Source organism: Serinus canaria, chromosome 3 (assembly GCF_022539315.1).
Source record: "Serinus canaria isolate serCan28SL12 chromosome 3, serCan2020, whole genome shotgun sequence".
In the NCBI taxonomy this organism is placed as follows: Eukaryota; Metazoa; Chordata; class Aves; order Passeriformes; family Fringillidae; genus Serinus; species Serinus canaria.
The window spans coordinates 10,838,868-10,862,060 of NC_066316.1; positions in this window are offsets into that span (position 1 = coordinate 10,838,868).

Sequence of the window (23,193 nt, forward strand, 5' to 3'; positions counted from 1 at the left end):
ATCCCACTTAAGAACACATTTAACTTTTATTGAAGTTTTAATGGGATTCAAGCATGTATTAAAGTACTTTTCTGAACTACTGCCAAAATTTGAAAGCTAAGTGTGAAGTACCTGGTTTTCAGCAGCTGCATGTGTTCAGGAGTCAGCTTCACTGTCACATGACCTTCAATTCCTGAGGAAGGCTGGATTTCAATATTCCTCTGGTTACTGAGTATCTGGATGGGCAGAATTTACTTGCAGGTTTTTAAAGAATTTTAGACACTTAAGAACAAAAAACAGCAGCCAGAGATGTTTCCACTCACAATGAAATAAGAACTGAGGGACTTATTTGTACCTTGAAGTGCCTGAATACTTTGGAAAAGCTGCCTAGTGGACTTTGCACAAAACCTTTAAATTGCAATATAATCAAACATAGCAATGAAGTTTGTTGTCAGCAAAACTTCATAAGAGTCTGTCCTTTTTGGGGGGAACTTTCTGAGCTGTTTTTTCTTCAACCTCTCAAAGCAGTTTTGCAGACACTGTCCCTTCTGGATCCTAGACAAGTCTTTTTCCTATTGTATTATTTCTTGATGCTATGACAGATTCTATGATTCCCATAATGCTAACAACATCTATCAGAGGGAAGTGATACAGTGATTTTTTAAAAAAATCAGTTATTTCTTTTTAATGAAAATTCCTAGTAAATACTTTCCTGAGTATGTTTGGAGCAGGATTTATCTCTATATTAGCTTCCATAGCAGGACTGGAAATCTCCAGGTGAAAGGAAACAGCCATGCTCAAAAAAATATCAGAACAGTGCCTCAAAAATTATTTTCATTTTAGGATGGCACTCATCTGTTTCTCTGAATACTCCAATAATGTTTTCCCTAATTGTGGATCCAGCCACTGCAATAACTGATGTCCTGGGTGTGATGCATCTCACCCTGAAACACATCTAAAATAGGGGAGAGATCAGCTTTGACACCACGTTTCCCATGGATATTCCTTCAGTTCAAACATGAACATTTTTCTTCAGAAAGACTAGCAGGGCCAAATTTGCTTTGAGTTTTCAAAGCTGCTGCTTCTATATTAGACTTGAGGACACACATTTTCCCCTGGAAGTTAGATGTACTTCTTGTAAGACTTTTAGTTTCCTTGATGAAATTTATAACCTAAACCTGCAAACCTTGAATGCATCTGTTCTTTGACTGCCCTGCCTGGAGCAATGCTACCAATGTTTCACTCTCAATTTACTGTAAAGGGAATTTAAGGTGATTAATTGAAGGTGATTATGGATGTTTAGAGATGAAATGAGATGAAGTTCAGCTTTGGTCTCTCTACAAAATACCCTAGAACCACAGCAGAAATTATGATATAAAATGCATTTTTGTGTGCAGGTGCCATGATCCTGCTCCTTCACAGAGATCCTCTGGGACTTCCTGCTGTCTCCCAGTGCATACTTGTGTCATTTTGCAAAAACACTCTTAAACCTGCACTCTTAAGACTGCAAAGTAGCTTCTTCCCTTTCCACTCTCACACTCAGAGAATTCTGGATTTGATTCTCAGCCATGCACTGGGTGACTGAAACAGTTCAAGACAGAAGTTTCAGGAAAACATAAGTTTTTTTCCTTGTCTCATATTATCAGCACTGTGTAAAAATAGCAAACACATTTTACATGAACATTTCAAGATACATTTTTTTAAAGAAAAATAGTAATATAAAACCCTTTGTGACTTTTCAAAACATTTTATTCTCTCATCCTGAAGAAAATGGAGGATTTCCTTGAGACTACTACCCTCAGCACAGATCTTACTTGCTAGTCTACACTCAATTCTCTTTAAACCATCAGAAGAGAGGAATGTTTCAGAGTTTTGAATTTACCATTTCAAGAGCAGAATGATAGAGAGCACCTGGATGAAGATTGAACTAACACCTTGAGTACCAGTTCCTGAAGCAAGGCACACTGCTAATCAGCTCCCCTTCCCCTCCCATGCTGTTTTCCACCAGTGAAGCTCCACAGCACCTCACATATGCTGATAAATTCACCAGTCTGGATTGAAGGAGAGCTCATGAGCTACCAGTGCTTTCTGAGGAGTGCAGCTGGTCTTGCTGCACTTGGGTGGGCCTAAACCAAGCTTGCTCTTGCTGTTTCTCATAAAGACTTCTGTAGAAATGTAAATTTACAGGGAATATTGCAAATGGACCAAGCACATTCTTTGTTACAAAAATAAGCAAATAACCAAACCCAACCAACAATTCTGCTTAAAAAATAATTATTAAACATTTGCAAGAAACAGGAGAATATGCAAACAGCTCAATTTTGAATGAAAAAAATGGTAATGAAAATAATTCATAAACTTAAAAAAGAACAGATTTGATACTTGTTTAGGGATACATGCTTTCTGCATGCTTTACCTCTAACCTGCCTGGTTGAAAATCAAGCTGTGTATTTAAACAGAAACAGCATCCTTTTCTCACCAAACTGTGCTCTGAAAACTCAGTAAGCAAGGCTGGAGCCAGCACTCCTCATAACCCTGAGGAGACCTGGCTTTACTACCTGTAATCACAGAACAGTAACAAAAGTTCTATTGCAGTGCAGGCATATATTCCTTTTTTCTAATGTTTTTCCCTACAGAAGATGCTCACAGTAACTCTGAGCATCTTGAAAATGAAAACTTTCCTTGCAGAAAGCAACATCAAGCTATTCAGAAGCACAGAAACACTCTGGTAGTGAAACTCTGAAACAGTTGCTGGTAAAAGCATCCATAACATGGTTTATTGAGAGAGAATAATTAGGAATTTGCTCAAAACTATCAACATGGTTTTCAAATGAATTCTTGTTGCTGAAGAAAATTGGACAGCTTCTTGGTTTCCTTCCTGCTCCTCAGGAATTCATCTCATAGACAGTCACTTGTCTGAATTATTCAGGTGCCTGCCTTTAAAACAAGTCAACAAGAGAAGCAAAAGATGGAAGGATGGAGTTCCTTTGCCATCAGTTGGTGGGTTTCACTTTTTTCCAGCCCTTTTCAAAAACTCTAACTGTAATTCCAGGCAAAATTCATACTTGTGGAAATGAATGGAGGTGATGGATGTTACCGGTACCAAGTGCTGTTATTCAGAAATATCACAATTTCTGGACAGCAAACACATTTCTTTTTCTTCAGTGGGCCTCAGCTCCATTCCCCAGCTAAACAATATTAGGACTGGAGTAGGAAGTGTCCCAAAGTGCTGTTTGCAACATGAAGAGATCAGGAATAAACACAACCTGATTCTTTCCCACCCCTAACCATATCACTACTGATGAGTGCACGCATGAATATGCAGAAAGAGGGTGTCCTGCTGCTACCAGCTCCCAAAGCTGATTTATCCCACGTGGAGAGGAAGGTGCAGGAAATTAATTATGAAGATCAAAAATGCAGTTGTTACCTTTGATCTCCCTTGGGAAACTCTCATTTCTCATTGTCTCCAGTAATGGCAGAAAATGGATTTTTTTTCCCCCTCATAAACAATTTGTGCTCTCATTCTCATTTCCATGAATGAAATGAGAATACCAACAAAAAAACCCAAGTCTCTAAAAATTATCTGTTAAAGTTCTGCATCAAGACCAGGGAGCTTGTTATCCCACCATCTGTTTGTGAGTTTCTGCAAAAGGCTGACTCTGTAAAGAGCAGTTCTATCCCCAGTGCCAGTGCCTTCATTAGGCTGAGGCTGACTAAAGGCTTAGGATGCTCCTTAAATTTCCTCAGAAGAAACTTAGGAGATTATGCCTTTTTTTTTTTTTTTTTAAATCCTTAAATAGTTTTTGTACACGTCCCTAAAAGTTTTGTGGCCATTTTTCTCCAAAGGAATTCAGATCTCTCTCTGAAACTTTTGTCCCTGGAGGTGTGCTGATGTGATGTAAAAAGCAAAGGTGAAAAAGCAGATGATACCTGAATAACCCCAGTGTTGGAGAGTAGCCATGGCCTGCCTGCCCTGGGACTGGTGGTGCTGCCTTGCAAATTCTGTGGTGAGTGTGCAGAAATTTAATCTTTCCCAAACACAATTTATTTGGATTATAAACCACTTACCTGTTTCATGTATTAGAAGTACTTAGGCAATACACAAAAAAAGAATTTAAAAAAAATGAGAAAGAAATTTGTGCATGGTTCAAAGGATTTTAATATTGATTAATCTAGACTATGGATAGTTTGAAGTGAAATAAAAATTATGAAACAAAGCTACCTCATATTTCAGAAGTATCCATAAGTATCTAGGGAGCTGGAGGTGGTAAAAAATCCTCTATGAGGGTAAAATGGAATTATATAAACAAATGGGAAAGAGTTTTTTGTTTGTTTGTGGTACACTGGATTTCACATCAAATTAAAGATTTATGCAGTAAATCATGCAGCAGCAGTAAAATCATCATGCAAATGTCATTTCTGTCTTCATGGCAAGGGTTTTCTTTAAATATGCATGCTCATTTGAGTGCTCATTGGAGCAGAACATACACTTACCTATAGAGTTGTTCCTCTTTATTTCCCAGATGCTCTTCTGACTGCTGTTGGGTGGCTTCTCTGGTTTTTTTAGGGAAAGAAAACACCTAAGAATAGAAGCCAACGTGTGAATTCTTCAGAATTCCTTGGCAAAACTGAGCAATGATGGTTTTTTAAAATGCAAGTAATGGACACAAATTGCCAAGGCCCTGAGGACATTGCCACCCCTCACAAGTCCCAGGGCTCCCTAACACTAATAAAAAGGAAGTATTATCTCTTTAGCAGAGCTATACATTTAAATGTGCTGTTAGATTTTACTAATAAAATAGGATTTGCATGTTCTTCAGTTTTTCTTTGAAGTAGTTGTGAGCTTCTCTGTTGCACTCCAAGAATTTATTTGGGGGGGGGGGGGAGTCTTCTCCTCTTACAAAGAAATAACTTTGGTTAAAAAAAAATAAAAAAGGGAATTTTTTTTTTCTTGTAAGTTGCTTGCTTTTTGCTCTGAAGTGTTCATATGTAAAGTCTCTAAAAATGATAATGTACTGGAATTTTTACCTCTTTATGTAGATACCATAGCAAGTTGAGTCCACAGTTAAAATTACAGTAAGAGCAACCAAAATAAAATCAAAGCCAAGAGAGTTCATTCACGTGCTCTATAGGGTAAAGTGGAAAAATCTTCCAGTATTAAAAATACCTATATATTTTATCAGAAACACTTTTACACTCCTTCTGCAATTATTTTCAATTTCTGTGTAGTGATGAACAAAAACTTTCATCTTGGCCGGTCTGTTTGGCAAGAAGAATTCAATTCAGCTGAAGCTCATATTCTTTGTTAGGAATGATCAGGATGGAAATATACCAATATACAGAAGCCTTCCCAAATGGTTTTGTGTCAAGTGCTCTGCATTTGCAGCTCCCACTGTCCATGGTGTGTGACAGGTTGGCTCTGGAGACAGCTTGGACGAGCCACCACCATGTTAAAGTGGCTGCTCTCAGCCTCTCCTAAATAAACTTACCTTTCTTCATTATCTGGACAGAGAGCCCAGGCTCTCCATTTTGGCAGAAAATTCTGTGTTTAAAATAGATCACTGCTAAAATTCCCGACTGCATTTTTTGTCTAAAAATAAATACCCAGCACTTTTCTTAGGTAAAATTAATCTTTATGCCTAGGCATAACACTTTGCCTTTACAATGTGTATCTTTCACCTCCTCCCTATTTCACAGGCTTAAATAAGGTTTAAATATTGCATAACTCTTCTGTTTAACTCGCTGAATGATGAAGAATTTCATGTTAGATGAAAATCCTGATAAAAACATGCCCTGAAAAATATTGAGTGTATGAAAGAATATAGAGAGAAACCTGGCATTTCGTATTTCACAGAAACTCCCAAGTGTTCAGTATTTGTTTTCATTTTGCACTGAAACAAAATGTAATGCTTTTAATACTTTCATAAAGCATGTCTGTGTTAAAATGTCATAGTCACAATAAAAACATCAGGTTTTAAAGTTCCCTCTGTGTTGGGTCACAGATAATCAGAGACTTTACCACCAAAGAAGTAATTTTCACCTAGAAACTTTCTAGAACAAATAGATTTCTACATTATTTCAAATTCAAAAAATTAACATATATCCGGCGTATTTTATTAGAAAATTTTCAGTCTACTTCACATAGAAATAGTAGTGAAGTATGTCGTCAGATCATGTTAGAGAACATTTATTTTCATTATTCCCTTATCTCTGCTAGAGAGATATATTGATTACCACTAGTTCAATGTCAAGGTCCTAAAAATAGAAAGCTTTATTTAATAGAAGTAGAAAGGACGTTGTTTCTCTCCTGGAATACCTCACAGCACCCAGTGGCAGAACAGGTGGGTGAAAGGGGTAGGATGAGAGGAGATTCAGGAGTAGTATCAGCTCTCATGAGGACAGTCTATGACTTTCTAAGTTTACATGGCCTGGAAGGTTAGAAAGATATGATAAGGACTGGATGCAAATTAATGTTCCAAAATGCAGAAAGTCTCTGCAGCTATTCCATTATAAGGTGTGTCTTGACCCCAAGTGCTGGATTTAGCCTCCCATCCATCACAGACTAATTACATTTCCAGACCAAAAAAAAAAAAAAAAAAAAAAAAAAAAAAAGGTAATAATTCAATGTGATGTGCAAGGAAGTGACCATGTAACTGCCATTAACCTCTGCATCATGCTAAGTAATTGTCCTAAAGTCCTCCTACTAATTCTAGCTTCTTTGTCACCTATTTCAACAAAACATGCCAATGGAGGATACTTTCCTCTCCTACAGATGGGCATTTGTACTCACTCCACAACCATCACATAATGTGAGATTTACTATGTAACACAGCCTTTGAGAAAATCAGGTAAATGGGGAAAATTTTCAGTATTAATGAAAGAGAAATTCCTTGACACAGCTTCACTTACATTCCATGGGGACCCTGTGTTGTAAATTTAGGCCATAAGGAATATTTCTTGGACTGATTTACCTTGTTACTGATGCTGTACTATAAATTGTTATGTGCCTTAGTGATGGCAAGGTATAGAGAATAATTTGGTGAGGAAAATGAAAGTGTACATAATAAACCCAGTGCTGAAAAAATTGTTCAAGGGAATGTGTCATGTGTTCACTGACTACAGCAAAGCAATGGAAATGCCCCTGAAACAGCTTTGGGACCTTTGGTTCACACTCTTGAGGATGCTGTCAGTACACCCTGTGCTAACAGAGGTTCAACATCTAAACTCCAGTAAAAGTTATTTATGTTAACTACTCAACTTGCAGCATAAACTCTATGAGGTCACAGTAAAGAGAGCATGGAAAAAAATCCATGACTCCCTTGGGAGGGACAGTGACATTCCCTAACCACAGCCTTGGCAGATGTGCACAGGCCTTGTACTGCCCAGCTTCAAAACTTCAGCTCCTGTGCTTAAGGACTGTGCTTTTAAAGCAAACCCTTGTTATTTTTCTGTGCTCCTAAAAAACCCAAATTATTTTCTATTCACTGGCTTCCTGGCAGCAACTGAGAGAGCTGGCAGGGGTTTCCCTGTGAGTGCACACAGGACCAAGACATAATCCTGTCTTTGACAATGTACTAATGAGTGATAAATTCTTTCAAATGCAAAGAAGGGAGAATTGATATATTAATAATCTTTAAGCTCTCTTACTGCAAACAGTAGCTGCCTGTTCCTAATTATGTAAGTAAAAAAACATGCCACATCAGAAGTCTTTTCTCCAAATCCCTAAATCAGTTGTCTGCTATGCTCCGAGCAGGATGAATACTACAGGCAATATTTGCAGCTATGAATGTATCCTTTTAAAACATCATTCCTGAATAAGTCTTATTGATGCCCACACCTTTCATCTGTTGAACAGTAGCATCAAATATTTTTGTGAAAATATTCATGTGATCAGATTGAGAGATAAAAACCCAATAGACTTGGAAAAAAAAAAAAAGACAAGTAAAGAAGATGCTGCAGTCTTTGCAAACACCTGATTGGACAAGTAAAATAACAAATACAAGGTGTTCAAATCCACACCTGCTTGTGGACACTTTGTAAATTTAAGTAGGCTACACTTGGTTACTGAGCAGGTCACTAAAGGTCTGCAGAAGGGCTGCACCACAGCCACACAAGGAGGAGGAAGCCCAGAGAACAATGTCATACATCACTCAGCGGACAATCTGCTGCTGATTAAGAGCCCTTGGAACACTTATCAAGAAAAAAAATCCCCAGCAAGGCTCATTAGCTCCCACACAGTGTTGTGCTAACAGCTGGCACACAGCTGGCTAGCTTTGGCACGGGCAGAACTGATGTACCTTTAGCTACAAAACAGTGCAGCAAGAAAACTACACTGGGGTGGAATAAAACCCAAGGAAGGAAGGAGAAGACACACTCTGACATCTAGTTTGGTGTGGGAAAGGTCTTCCTGAGCTCCCTACTGGAAGAGAATTAAGGCTCTTTGAATTTAGCAGGCTGCCTCTAAGCAATGGTCAGGTTGAGATGCATCAGAGGAAGATGGAAGGATTGCATACTACAACTATGGTATCCCAATAAAATTCCTGAAAATAAACTGCTGGATCTCAAAATTACCAACCCTCAAAATTGTGTTGGCAATTATCATCATGAACATTTCAAAAATTTAAATCTTTGTGGGATTTTGCTTAGACTTTTACCTCAATAGCAACCTGTACAAATGTATTTCATACTTCAGTAATATTCTGTGTGAACGAGAATTTTCCAACACAGATTTGAATCAGCTTCTCTGCAGTTTCACAGAGTACTTTGCTCATTATTTATGAGAAGAAACACTAACTTCTGACCTATTATCTTTTTGACTATTCTTCAGGTTTGAGGTTCATTGGCAGAGGTGAATTTTTGCTCATGTGTTAAAGTACATGCTTGTATGACCCTTCCTCATAAAGGATGTCTTGATGTTCTCAGTTTTTAATAAGAAATCTTGTGGTGTCTCATCATTGTCATTGATTCTCCTCCCCCAGTCCTGAACCTATCCTGAAATGTGACAACATTCTTTGAGACAAATACTTCAGCAAGCATCTTAGATGAGGTTATATAGTATTATAATATTGGTATTGTGTTATTTCCCAGTATTGCACTCTATCTAGCCCCTGAAAAACTGATGGCTTTTCTGAATAGTGGATTGAAAAGGTACCTTCAGGTTTGTGTTGATACTGTTCTGAGGTTTGTCATCTAATCAACCCTTCAACAGTAAAGGAGGGAAAGGCTGATGCAGCTTCATGCCACACTCATTTGATGTGCTTAATGTGGTTATATCTTGTGTCTATATATGAATTTTGAAGTATTTTAACAATATATTTGTGTATATTCAAAAGAATTAAAAGTTCTGATGTTACTCAGAAATACCTATCCCATCTGTATGGCCACTTGTGAACTGAGAGAAATGTTCAGCACAGCATATTGTATAAAAGTTACCATATAAAATAACTCATTAGAATTGCAAAACTCTTAAAATAAATGTGACTGAAACAAAAATAAAGCCAGACAAGAATAGGAGGAGGACAACTCAGGGAACAAAAAAGACATTCTCAATAAAAAGTAAACATTTTTAGTGATTAGCAGGAAATAAAAAATAAACTGTCTTGAAGGATTGTTACTCATATAATAGGACACTTAAAGGGCAATTTAAAGACGGATTTCAAAATAAGACTTTTCAAAAGCCTAACAGAGACTAATTCCAGTCTTGTTTGATTCAATCATATGAGAAAAATTTTTATAATACCATGATTTTTATTCTTTCTATCAGCAATTAACTCTGTGTGGAGACCTGTCCAACATTTTGTGCAACAACAAATCAATCATAAACCAAGGGAACTCCATAAACAGGTGAGATTTTACATTCCCTTCCATCCTTCTGCACCGTGTGACAGTGAAGTCCATTTCTGAGGGGTTTGGATCATGCTCTTCCCAGGCCTTTTTCACCCCTGTCTTCCTTTCCAAAGGCAGCCTCATGTGGTCCAGGCAAGCGCTCTGTGATTCTGCATCTCAGATAGAAGAGATCTGCTTCCAAATTTGAAGTGTTGAAGAGCCAGGCAGCCCAGTTCTGGGAGTGGCATTTCTTTTTATGCCTCCCAGAATCGGGATGCCAAAAATTTTACACCTTCATGAGCAGAGTCATTCACTCTGTAAAAGAGTCACTGGCCTGGCTTCTCAATACTTTCCATAAAATTGATGTTTGTTTTTGCTGAACGCGTTTTATGGACAGCTGTAAAATGTCTGTGGGTAACAGCTACAGAGCTTGCAACAGCAAAGAATTAAGTCACTGCAACCCCTGGAGTGCTAATGAGGTAAAAATGTGCTGAATGCTCATACTTTCATGGGGATACACATGTTATGCTTGCTACAGGTGCAAAATGCTAATTTGCTTTTTGGGCGAACCGTGCTCAATTTGCATAATTTTAACATCCTGAAACCTGCAAACATCAGGAAAATCTGTGTGTTTCTCTGCCTGTAGCACTGAGCCATTGAATATCTAAGAATCAATACAAGCTCTCAGAACCAGAGGGAAGCCCTGCTGGAGTCCTGCATTTGCTAAATTACAGGATCAAAGCCTTGAGGTGCTCCAGTCCAGGTCCCTTGTCTATAACCAACATAACCATGGAAATATCACAGTCTGCAGGCCAGAGCTACTTTTTCTCCCTCAGTAATACTATGGAATTGTCAAATACTGATGATCCATCCACTTGGAGATATTGCTATGAGCTTAGCTGATAAATAAAGAACCAAAGTTAGATATTATCTTTTGTAGGATGGATGGGGAGCAATTTATATCTTCCAGTTTGCTTCAGTCATAACTGAACATGATTCAGCCTGTATCTACATCTCAAAAGTAAAGGTGCAATATTTGTATTACTCCATCTTTTCATCATTTGTCATGTTAATCCTTCTCTGTGTGTTGAAATAACTTGAGAAAAACACAATCAGTAGAAGATGAAGATGTCTTTCCAGTGGTGACAACAGCCAGAGAAGTTTGTTGGTGAGAGGATGTATAAAGAATGCAACATAAAATAATTTGGAGAAAATATGAATGTGCATCATTGAAACAGCACACTGAATCCATGAAAATGAAGGATTACTAGTAGGGAAAAACTGTTAAATAGTATTCCCAGCTCAATTTGGATCCTTAAAACCATCTTCAGATTATTTAAAGTTGATCAGTATGGGGTTACCTGGCTACAGAATAAAAAAATTTGTCCAGCCAAAAAAGAGTTTATCAAATACATGAGAAAGAACTTGAGTCTGTTGCTAAAAATATGCAGTATTTTGACCTTTTCTCCTGCCACTATGTAAGTGTCTGTAAAATCTCTGTTTTTTCTACTGCTTTGGTAGCTATGGTATTTTTTTGCACAAATGTACAGCTAAATCAAAAGCAGTAGTCAACAGAGGCTGCAGTCTCAAAATGGTTGGAGAGAACCATGAGAAAGAACAAGAGTAAAAAAGTAACTGTATCTTCAACACATCAGAGGAAGGCAAAAAGTTAAAACAACAGGAAAACCAGGAAGATTACACAAAGCAAACAGTAATTTGGCAGTTTTAAAAATGTAAATCCAATACACATTCTGACATCAGAGAAGTACTGATTACAAAGAGACACAAACCTTCCAGATACTACAAAAAAGTTTATTTTGAGTAGAAAAAGTAGTTGTTTGGGTTGAAAGAATAGGCTGCCCTGGATTCTGGAGGTGGTTTTTGGTTTGTTTGTTTGAATCTTAAAGTGATGAATGGGAGGGAAGTAATATTATAAAATCTTTTGTGACTTTTCCCCTCTGCCAGGACCACAAGAACTACATTACTTCATAGCAAGGGAAAGTCAAATTTGCCCTGGAAGCACCATGGGATCAGTCCTGAAAAATCCAGCTGTGCCACAGATCATGTGTGCCAGGCAGGCACAGGAGCCACAGAGAGTTCTCCCAACAGCTCAGATCTTCTCTCACAGCATTTCTGACCTTGGCAAGATCCTAACACAACTTGTTCTGGTTTTGGGTAGGGATTGCTTCTGTCTCCATCATGCACCTTGAGTACTCAAATTTTGATTTTTTTCATTAGGTGTTTCTTATTTTTTGTTCATTCATCTTTTAATTTACCACAACAGCTCTTGCTTTTTTTATTTTTGGTTGCTTCTTTTTTAGCACTTCATGTACAGTGTCCTCCATCCCTCACCTGTCTCCTTTGCTGCCTTCCAATCTGTCTTTCATTTAAATTTCCTTTCCTTGCCTCCTCTAGTAATTCTGCCACACATTACAAACTCCTGAACTATTAAGAAGCAATGACAACACTAAAGGCTCTCCAGACAGCTTGTGGGGACTAAATAAAAATAAACTGAATCAAGCTTTTAAACTAATAGCAATTAATACTACAATTCCTGGAAAGGGCAACTCTCACTTTCCCTAGTGAAAGGTTTTTTTGAACTCAGCAGCCCAACAATAAAGCTGCCCTGAAGTGTAAAAATGCCATCAATCTGGCACACTGCAGTATTCCCTCAGTGAGTCTCTCCAGCAGGTGCATCATTTATGGTTTAAACACTGATGATCTCAACTACCTATCTGCAACTTCACACCACAAATATCCTCTGCTTCGATGCCTTAGGAATTCTCACCAACATTAACAATTACAGCAATTTTTGAATCAGAGTATATCTTCTGATTACTAGGAAATTATATCCTTGTGGAAAGTAATATATTTTTAGTATACTTGGCACACTTTTAGTACAGCTAAGTATTTGTAGAATACTTGAATTACAGCAAGTATACTCATTTTTCATAAGTGTAGAGTGACACATTATAAAACAAATTATTATAATCAGAGATTTTCTGCAAGTTCTCAAAGATCTTGATTCAAAATGGGACAAGTTTCTACCAGTAGCCTCCACCCACATTAGCAGAGAGTGGGAGCTGAGGGGATTCAGCACCTTCGAGGGAAGTTCCCTGCTAAAACCCAACCCTGCAGCTGTGTCAAAATGAAATTTCTTTGATTGCTTCTGCTCATTTGCATACTACAGCTATGATTCAGGCATGCTGATAAATGACACTAGAACATCACGCTGTTCTGCCAGCCTTGCTATTCATTGTTTTTCAAATTTTGGGGTTACTTGGAGCTCACACTACAGAGACTACCCAGAAACTCTCCTAACACTTGGGGGTCATGAACACACTGATGTATCCAGGCAGCTCTTTGATCCCAGCAAAGAGAATGAGGAACGTGGTGACTGATGATGATGAATGGGTTTCATGGAAATTTATACAAATTACACACAAATGGCACTCACATAAATTCCATATAAATTATGCCAATTACTTAGGAGTATGAATTTAGTGGGGTTTTTTGAAAGGAATTATGGGAAATTTTATAAGCAACATTTATAAAAAAGTCTGTTAAACGTCAAGAACTTTGAAAGAAATATGAAGCAAAATATTTTAGGGTTTAAAATAAACTCTCTTGAGGAGTGCTACAAAATATTCATCCCACGTCTGCCTATGGTGGGATTTCTTACACATTTCTTTCAAGGAAGTGATTTCACAGACAGTTCTGCGATGAAATGAGCTTCCAAGTTCCTTTGGTGACTGATGTTCGCTCAATGACAACATGCAACAGTTTGTTGATCTCTTCAATTCTTCTTCTTCTTATCTAAGATTGCCTGTACTTTCCTGCTTAAAAACTGCTGCAAGCATTAAAAGGCAGGCATTTGAACTAAAGAAGACGTATGTATTCTAAATTCATTATTTCCTTATATTTTTTTGCAGTCAAAGGCATTATTTGCAGTGTTTACAAGTATTCTTAAATGCAAATCTACAAGGGTGGCTTTGAGATGTATCTGCTGCTTGCATTAATAATTTGTATTTGTTATGCCACAGATTAGTGAATAGAGATTCAGAGAAAATGACCAATTTTTTGAGATAAGAACACGAGGGGTTCTTTTGAAATTAATAAATTTATTATTAGGAAATTTACATTTTTTAAAATCACAGTACTGATGTCCGTATCAGTCCTTACAAACTCTTCTATAAAGAAAATTCTGCAATCACCTTCTTTTTAAGAGTTAATATCAAATCAAATGTGGTTTGGAAGCCTGTTGATTTATCAGTTCTCTGTTTCACCATGCTTTGTCCAGCTAATAGATACCATTTGTCAAATCCTAACATATATTGAGAAGAACACTTTGCATGGAGTTTCAGTGAGAAAACCATTTCTACATGTGTCATACCATATCCCCTCTGAAGGCTATTGAAGAGTCATCAAGTGGGCTGGCTGACAGATGAGTTTTTGTAATTCAGAAAACATGAGTTTTTGTACAGCTCAGAAAACTTAACATAGGGTATTTTATTACAGATTTCTCCTGGCAATATGTACTGCTGTGCCCATCAGCCAAGCCTTGTGTGTGAGAGTGTACTGCACCTTCAGCTCTGAGAGTTAGAGCCAGCAAACTACAGGGCTTTGTCATTTATGATGTCTTTTTATATGCACTTTCGAGATATTTGAGGTCTTGGTGGCTCCTGTATTCTTCACACTACAAATTATGGTCATTATGTTAAAGGAATATATCTTCACAGTCATCAAGTTTCTCATTTAATGAAAAAAAAAAACAAACCCAAACCCACATGTTGGATATTCAATTCTGAATCAGTAATAGAAATTTAATTCAAAAGTCTCATACATGTTTCATATACATTTAAATACCATTTTTATCCTTTGAACTATTAAACCAGTCTGTTTTTCTAGTGTTGTAAGGTATTTCCTGCAATGAAACACCAAAGCCAAGGAAAGAAAAAAAAGGGCATCCAAATTAATCTCTGAATCATCCCAAGGTTTTCATCTTGGAGATCAAATTGGGATTACTATTAATTTTCTTGAGCATGTTTCATGTTAAGTTGCCACTATTACAGTAGATACAAGAAAGCAGTTATTTCCAGGGAGAAATGTGTAAGCCTTGAAATGGTTTGTGGTTGGCTGAAATTTTTTATTGACCAAGAGTCCTCAAATATCTTCTGATCCTCAGATATGTTCATGCATTTTATTACCATGTTTTCTTTCCTTAGATAAAACTACTTTTGGACCCACAAAGCCACCTATAACAGCATAAATTTCCAATTTTCTCTTCATGACTAGAACATTACATCACTAAATACAGCTGGTACATTCTGCAATAGCAGAAGACTGGGAAATATGATTAAATTCCAGTACTGAGTATAAGGTCAATAAATATTTTAAATCATCGTAGGTGTGCTCCTGTACTTTATTATTTATCCATTCAGAATTGGTATTAAGCAAGTTTTTAACACTTTAATCCTCCAAAGTTAGGTATAAGCTATCTCCAAAAACTCATTATCTAGAGAAACTATCAAATCCAGAGAGTTGCCTTTCTGTTCCATTTTCTGTTTCAAACATGTCTCAGTCAAATACCTCCAGTACTGTATTTCATTATTTGCTGCAATTAATTTTGTTGAACCACACACATTTGGTTCTCTCCTTTACTTCAGGTACTTAAAGTGCTTCAAAATTTTCTTTAATTAGTTTGAATTGAACAACCAAGGACCTACGCAACACACTGACTTTTTCCAAGGCAGGTATATTCTAATTTCTTCTTATTTTAAATTTTCCCATACTTGATTCATCCAGAGCTGAGTAATATGGCAGTTAACAGAGAGAAAGTGTATCTTTTTTCTCCCCATCTGTTTAAACCTCACTGCCTCTATGCAGATACTGACAATTGCACACAGCTCGCTCAGTTCTGCTGCACCTCTACCTCGTCCCATTTGTTCCTCATTCTGGACCAAGTTCAAACGACGTTACTGAATTGTTCAAACAATTGTTGCTGACTGTCCTCCAGAAATTCACTTTTACTCACACATGCAAAGGGTCAAATTTCTGGTGGGTCCAAAGCTCTTCTCAAGGATTTGATTTGGTATAGAAGGATTACTGATGATAGCTTCAAAGCAGGGAAATATGTCAGGCATATGTCGCGTGATTATAACCAGAACAGAGCTTTGATGTGCCCCCAAAATCCAACCACTCCATTCCCAAGCATTACCCTGGACCACTTCAGCAAAGAAACAGATTTTCTCTCTTACAAACCTTTAAAACAATTCCTGCTGTCTTCAGTCTAAGAAATAACTTTCTCCCTTTTCATATCCTTCTCATGCCTGCCCAGATAGCCAGTGTTCTCTGGAAGCACATTCAGTTTGATTTTAATTGTCGGTTTTGCTGGTTTTGTGGGGTTTTGTTGTTGGTGGTGGGTTTTTTTTTTGTTTTGTTTTATTTCTCAGCAGAACCATTCTTATTTCTTCTGCAGTGCCTTGACTGGTTCCTTCCTTTCTTATTAGCTCTGACAGCCATGGCAATTGCATGTGCGTGCCTCAGAGACAGCTCCAGCACTCACTGCAGCTTGCCAAAAGATCTCTTATTTAAAATTACAACCGTTGGACAATTTCACATATGTACTTCAAAGGCACTTTGTTTTGACAATACACATCCCTCCAAAAGGTCTCGAACTTGCAAGTTGGATAATGCACTGCGTTCTCCCTGACAGAAAATATGATTGGTTTGTTTTCAAGAAGATCCTTGCTGCTTTTATCTCTTTACTTTTCCAAATCTATAAATATTTTGGTATAACACAGAATGTTAATTTATGCAGAATACAGTCAGGTTTCTGTAAGGCCATGTGTTTCTTACACGATATATCATATATTTGTCAAGCTGAAAAACCTACAGAGATGATATGGAAATCACTTTTTTTTTTCTTTCCTCTTTCTTCATTGTTTTTTTTTTTTGGTTGGTTGTTTTTTTTTGTTTTTTTTTTTTTTTGTGCTGCTTCAAAATGAATCAACTATGACACCATATGCTGCAACAATTGCTGAGAATGACAAAAGTAATAAATTTTTCTCAACAAAAAAGCACCATTAAATTAATGAAATTGTTTTTCCCTTAAATCTTCATGTATCTTCCTGACTCACTTAACATCTTTTTGTTTTATTTCTGTGTAGGCTCTTGCCAGCCTTCCTTTCACTGGGGCAGGCTTCTTTCTAGAGAAACATGAGCATCCTCTGGCTACTGCTGGAATAACTGAGATGTCCTTCACTTTAAAGGTGGAAGAATCCTCCACCTGCGCCAGGACCTCCACTGTGCCAGCACATTCAGGGTGGATTGGCCTTGGGCTTTGACATTCCCCATCTAAGAGTATAAGTTTTACCTTGTGCTCACTGCAAGACTAATAAAATAAAATAAAGATACATTTAAAAAGAGTATATATATATATATATATGTATGTATGTATGTATGTATATATATAAAATGCATAAATACTATATATGTGTGTATATATATGTACTCTAAATACTATCAAGTCACAACTTTGCTTCTTTAAAAATGTGTATCACTTATCATATTTCAGCCTACAATTTATTTTTCATAGCAGAAGAGTTATTTGCTCCTTGCTCTGCTTGAAGGGGTCAAGTTACTAGAATTACCAAGAGAAATCCTCACTCTGTTTGAAATTAACTGGATGTGGATATCAGTTGGCTGAACAAAAGGAATGTCTGATTATGCTCTAAGCACTGAAGATACATTGCATATCTTGGAAGCTTTTCTTCTCATTACTTAACATGTTGCTTGGTTACCTCATCAAACTTGTCATCTTTGAGGAAACCCATTTCATGAAGAAAAAAATAAACCATAAAGCTAACTCCACTGGGAATGAAAAGGGAGAAAGGCTTTTTATTTATGCTTATTTCTGAAGGTTCAGCTCAAAACTCAGTTGCTGTGTTCACACCCCAGGTATGAAAAAAATATAATTGCACAGACCATTCTCAAAAAATTGTGTCATGCCCCATAGTGGCGACCCTCCGTGGGACAAACATCACTCCATGTCTTCAAAAGTTGCCAGAACCTTGGCTAAGGCTTCATACAAATCCCTTACAATCAATTCTTCACTTTTCTGTAGGCCACAGGTACCAAGTTATAAGGCCAACAAACAGAGAAAAGGTTTGGCACAATCAAACGCTTCCCATGCCCCTAAACCCAACAATCTTGAGAAGCCTGGGTGTTCTCTAACAGTTCACCATCATTTGGAGACAACACAGTCAGGCAGGTTTGACACTGGAAAATGCTTTTCCCAGTCATTTCTCCTGTGGTTGTGGTAGACCTGGTCCTTGGGTGTGCTCTGCTGATGAGATTATACCTCCATTTTCCACAGGCTGTGCAGAATTCAACAAACCTCAATTCCGGGGTGTAAAAAAAGATGACATAATGATAATGATAATAAAGATGATGATGATGATAATTACTAGTAGCAGTAGTACTACCACCAAAACACTAACAAAAAAACCAACCAACCAACCCTCTGCAAACTAAAACAAACTACCAACAAAAGAATCCCCCCAAATCCGACGCAAAGAAAGAAGAGCTTTGCCCGACAAGCCGCCAGCTCCCTCTGCGCCCTCGCCGTGTTGCACCAGCGTTGCAGCACCTCTCCCTCTGCCCATACGACCCCTCCGACCCTCCCCAGCCATCAGCCGGCAGCAGCGTGCGCGCCCCCCGCCCCCGCTTCTCCCGGTGCCGCGCGGTTCCTCCATCCGTGCCCCGCCGTGTCCCGGTGTCGGTGTCCGTGCCGGTGTCGGTCCGGGCGGGCTGGGCCGGGCCGGGGCGGGGTCCGCAGCGCGCACGGCGCCGCCCCCGGCGGGCAGACGGGCGCGGCGGCGTCACGCGGCGGTGCCGCCCCCCGCTCCCGGCGGCCGCCCCCGCCCGCTGCCGCCGCCGCCGCCGCCGCCGCCGCCGCGCACCCGCAGCAGCGCCCGCTCCGCTCCGCTCCGCTCGGTCGGCGAGCGGCAGAGGCAGCCCCGGCAGCCGCGCCCGGCACGGCCCGGCCCCGGCCCCGCGGCCCCCGCGCAGGTAAGGCGCGCCCGCAGCGCGGGCGGAGCGGCGCCGCGGAGGACCAGCCCCGCTCCGCCGCGGCGGAGCCGGTGGTGGTGGTGGTGGTGGCGGCGGCGGCGGCGCGAGAGGCTGGTGGGTTTGCGTGCGGCGTTGTGGAGAGGTGGATGGCGAGGAGAGGAGATGGTGGAGCGGAGGTGTAAGTTAAAGGTTGGATGCGGTGATTTATTGCCCCCTTGCCGAGGCGGGGGGAGGAGGGGAGAGGGGGTCTGCGAGACTTGAGCGATAAAATCAATCTGCTGCATGTTCTCCCTGGCGTGAGCTGCCGTGGTGATACGCGAAGCCGGGGCAGCGATGGGATATCGCAATATTGTTGTTATTTGTCGGCGGCGGTCTGAAAGAGACGAGGGGCTTGTGCGGGAAGTGCATTGGTAATTTGGGACATTTTCTATTGTGTGTCAGAAGAAAGAGGGCACTCGGCTTCTTCTATATGTGTTTGAAACTGTTTAGGTTCCTGCTGATGGTGTGCATTTTTGAAGGGGTAGAAATTATATCATAAGCATATTAAAATAAAGACATCTGCAGACTGGAAGGGGAGCAAAATCGATCATTCCAGCCGCTTTGGAAAGAATTTGATTCTAGAAATTACGTAGAAACGAAAGGAAAAGATTAATGATGCTGTTAAGTCTGCTTTTGAATTAGAGCGCTTCTCCCTTTGGCTGCAGCAAGGTTGTTTTTCAGATCCTTTTATTTCATCCGGTAATTTGTGAACTCTGGTCTTCCCCGCACCCAGAGACAATGCACTGTATTTCATAGAATAAGGATTCTGCCAAGGATTGTGCATGCCAACCGACCTGGCATTTATTAAGGATTTATTGACCTATGGGTGTCTCTCTCTCTCTCTTTTTCTAATTTGAAAAGGCTCTATCAGGGCACCTGTGACTAAATCATAATTTTTGAAGAATAAAAAATGGTTGTAAAGGGGTGGGGGAAGCATACGAATTCACTGTCGAGGCTCTGAATGCAATAGCTACTTTTATATCGGTTTGTGCATATTTCTCGCTACATATGTGCGTGTTCATGGATACATTGCTGGGAGGGATGCCTGGTGCTTAAGAGCCATTTGAGATAGATAGATAGATACATAGATAGATATTAATAAATTGTCCTCTTCCGAGAATGCAAGTGTCCCTCTGCTTTGGAAATGACTAGACAAGACTGTGCTGTTATTGGCAATCTGTGAATTACACCGGCAGTAATAAATAAGCAATTGTTTGCTGGGCTGTTTTTTCCTTGGGTCTTTCTCCTTTCTTTTACAGTCTTTTCCTTCTCTCTGTCTTTTCGTATTTCCCTTTTTTTTTTTCTTTCCCTTTTATTTTTTTTCTTCTTTTTTTTCCTTTTCTTCCCCCCTCTCGCTGCCGCTGTTGCTGCTCTGTGTGTGTATGTGTGTGTGTGTGTGTGTGTGTGTGTGTGTGTGTGAGTGAGGGGGAAGGCAGGCGCTGCAGCCAGCGGCAGGCAGCGGGCAGGGATGCTCTCGAGGTGGGATCCCCGCACGGCGGCTCTCCGCGGACACCTGTAGGGATCGCTCTGGCACGCACGGCGGCCGCGCACACGTTCGCACACACTCACACTCGCACCGCGTCCTTGCCTGGCTCCCCCCACCCTCCTCCCCACCCCTGGTAGACACCACGGGCTCCTGGCACTCTCCCGCTCCCGCGCCCCTCGCACGGAGGCGCAAACCCCTTCCCTTCCTTCGCCCCGCTCCTCCCGCAGCCGCGGCGCCCGCCCAGCGCACCTTGCGCCCTCCTCCCCTCCCCGCCGCGCCTCCCGCATTTCCCTCCCCACCGCCCCTTCCCCCGGGGGCCAGCCCAGCCCCAGCAGCTGCCCGATAACCCCCGTGAACACACACACAGCCCACGCACCCCGTCTCCTCCAACCTTCCCTTTCCCCCACTCATCACCTTTCACACACAGCCCCCCCCCTCCGTGTCATTGTCCCCGGGCACGCACGCCGTGTCTCACACTGCCAGCCAGCACCCGGCTCCCCGCACACACCCCAAACCCGCTCCATCACCGCCTCCTTCCTCTCCGCCGCAGCGGGGCCCCGCGGCCACCCGCACGTCCCTTGCCCGCCCTGGGCGCGTCCCCCGGGCTTCCCCTGGAGCGCAGCCCCCCGGCGGGGCCGCTCCGCTTCGGGCGGGCGCGGGCAGCGGCGCCGCCGCCCCGTCGGGCCGCGCAGGGCGGAGCTGTTCCGGGTGCTGAAGCAGGAGCGGCCGCTCGGCGCCGTGCCGCAAGCCAGCGGCGCCTCAGCCCGCGGGCACCGCCGCGCCCCGGAGGGCCCTTTGGGGAGCGGGGATGTGGGGGCTCCAGCTGCGGGCCCTCCCGGGAGCTGCCGGAAAATCCCTCGGCTGGTAGTGGCGTTGCCAGAGGTGGCTCCTGCCGAGGGGCAGGGAGGGCGTGGGGGAAGCCTGGGGTCTGCCTGCTGCTGTGGTGGGCACGCCTGGCCTCTGCCCGCGAAGTTTTGGGGGGGGTTCTCCTCTTCTCCCTTTTGCCGCTCTTGCCCACCTCACGTGTGGCAAATAATAAAAATAATCGTGTTGACATTTAGAGGAATGAAATTAAATATAGAGAGAGTAGGAGGTGACTTAGCAGCTCTGAACGTGTCAGGTGCAGGCAGCTGAGGTGTGTGCCTGTTTTTAAAACATTTCTCCCTGGCAGGGTCATCTCTGCCTCCTCTCCCCACACGCACACACACACACACACCCCAGCCCAGAAGAGGGCTTGGCAGCAGCTCTGGCCGTGCTATTGTGCCTGCCTGAGTGCTGCTGGCAAAGAAATATAAGGGAGGAGAAGGGGAAGCAATGAGTGAGGGAGGTGTTGGAGATCCTCTCCTCCATCAGGAGAGATTTGCTAATACACAGCTTCCAGAAAAGATACAGCAGCTCTGGGGGAGAAAAGCAGCCTCTCTGCTGAAATGTTTTGGATGTAGAGACCTCTTCAGAGGATAAGGGTGAACTGTGGCATAGATATAATTTTGAAAACAGAGGAGTTGTTCTCTCCTTGTTCCCTTAAATAAGGGCAGCTGAGTAAATATACATAAAATACTGCAACCAATTTCAGAGGACTAACACCTGGGATTAGCTGATCTGCATAGTGAATAATGTCAACATCAGAGCTGGCTTGAATTGGATTTTTCCTGCCATAGCAGAAAATATCAGCCCCAGAGGAAACCAGGTAGCAGAAAAAAGAAAATGTTTTCAAAAACATTAAAAAAAAATTTCAAAAAGCTATCTAAGAAACTACTGCAATTCTTCCTCTCCCCTGGAAAAATAAACCAGTAGGTGTGCTGTGCGTGGTGGAGCTTGTCAGTTCCTGCTGGAAGCTTTATTTTTTTGACCTGTATTAGAAGCAACCAGAACTGGGTTTGGTAGCATCATCTATATGACTAGGAGCTTGTAGCTTCACAGGTGATGGTGTTTTCAGAAATAAACTAAAATAAAATACATTGAGGAATAAACACCATCTTTTCTGTTTAACGTTGTTCTTGTAATAATAAAATGCATGACTGAAATATTCAAAAGTTTTGGAAAGGTAAGTAGTTTACATTTAGATTATACCATAAAAATGTAATCTAGTATAAACATATATGTTGAGATTTGTGTTTAGTACTGCAACCTCGTTCAGTTTCTCAGAACTTTGAAAATTACAGCAGCGTTTTCCTAATGTCCAACGCCAGTCAAAATGAAAAAATAATCACAAACATTCACTATTGATCAACTTTGTGATTCAACATGTTATTAGTTGTCATTTCTTATTATTCTGTTTCAATTCCTTGCAGATTAGAAACAAAAACAATCGAGGAAAATCACCCCCCTGGATCTTAGCCTTGGCCTTTTTCAAGCAAAGAGAAGAGGAGCTGCCAGGCTTTGCGTGTCAAGTGGCCACTCGGCTGTTTGACAACTTCTGGGTTTCAACCCCGTTGGGATTGAGGCAGCTCAAGCAACCACGAGCGATGAGTCTTGTCGTCTGCTGACGCTGCTCCAGCACCATGGCAGACAGGCTGTGATATGACAAGAGGATCCATGCTAGGGAGGCAGCATTGGGATCCGTAATTGGCTTCCTGGGAAACTACAGCTGGTGGAGAGGATGTAAAAAGAGGTGCGCACGTGCCAGGATATTGCTACGGCCTTGCCGAGCTGGTGGATCCACTTGGAGGAGAGTTTTGCCGCTGATCTTGGTTTTTTTTTCCCGGTTTGGTAATGTTGGCTTTGGGGAAAATTTCTGCTGACTCACTCACCCCTGGACACCTTTTGCAGAGCGTGGCCGGCCAGTGAAGAGG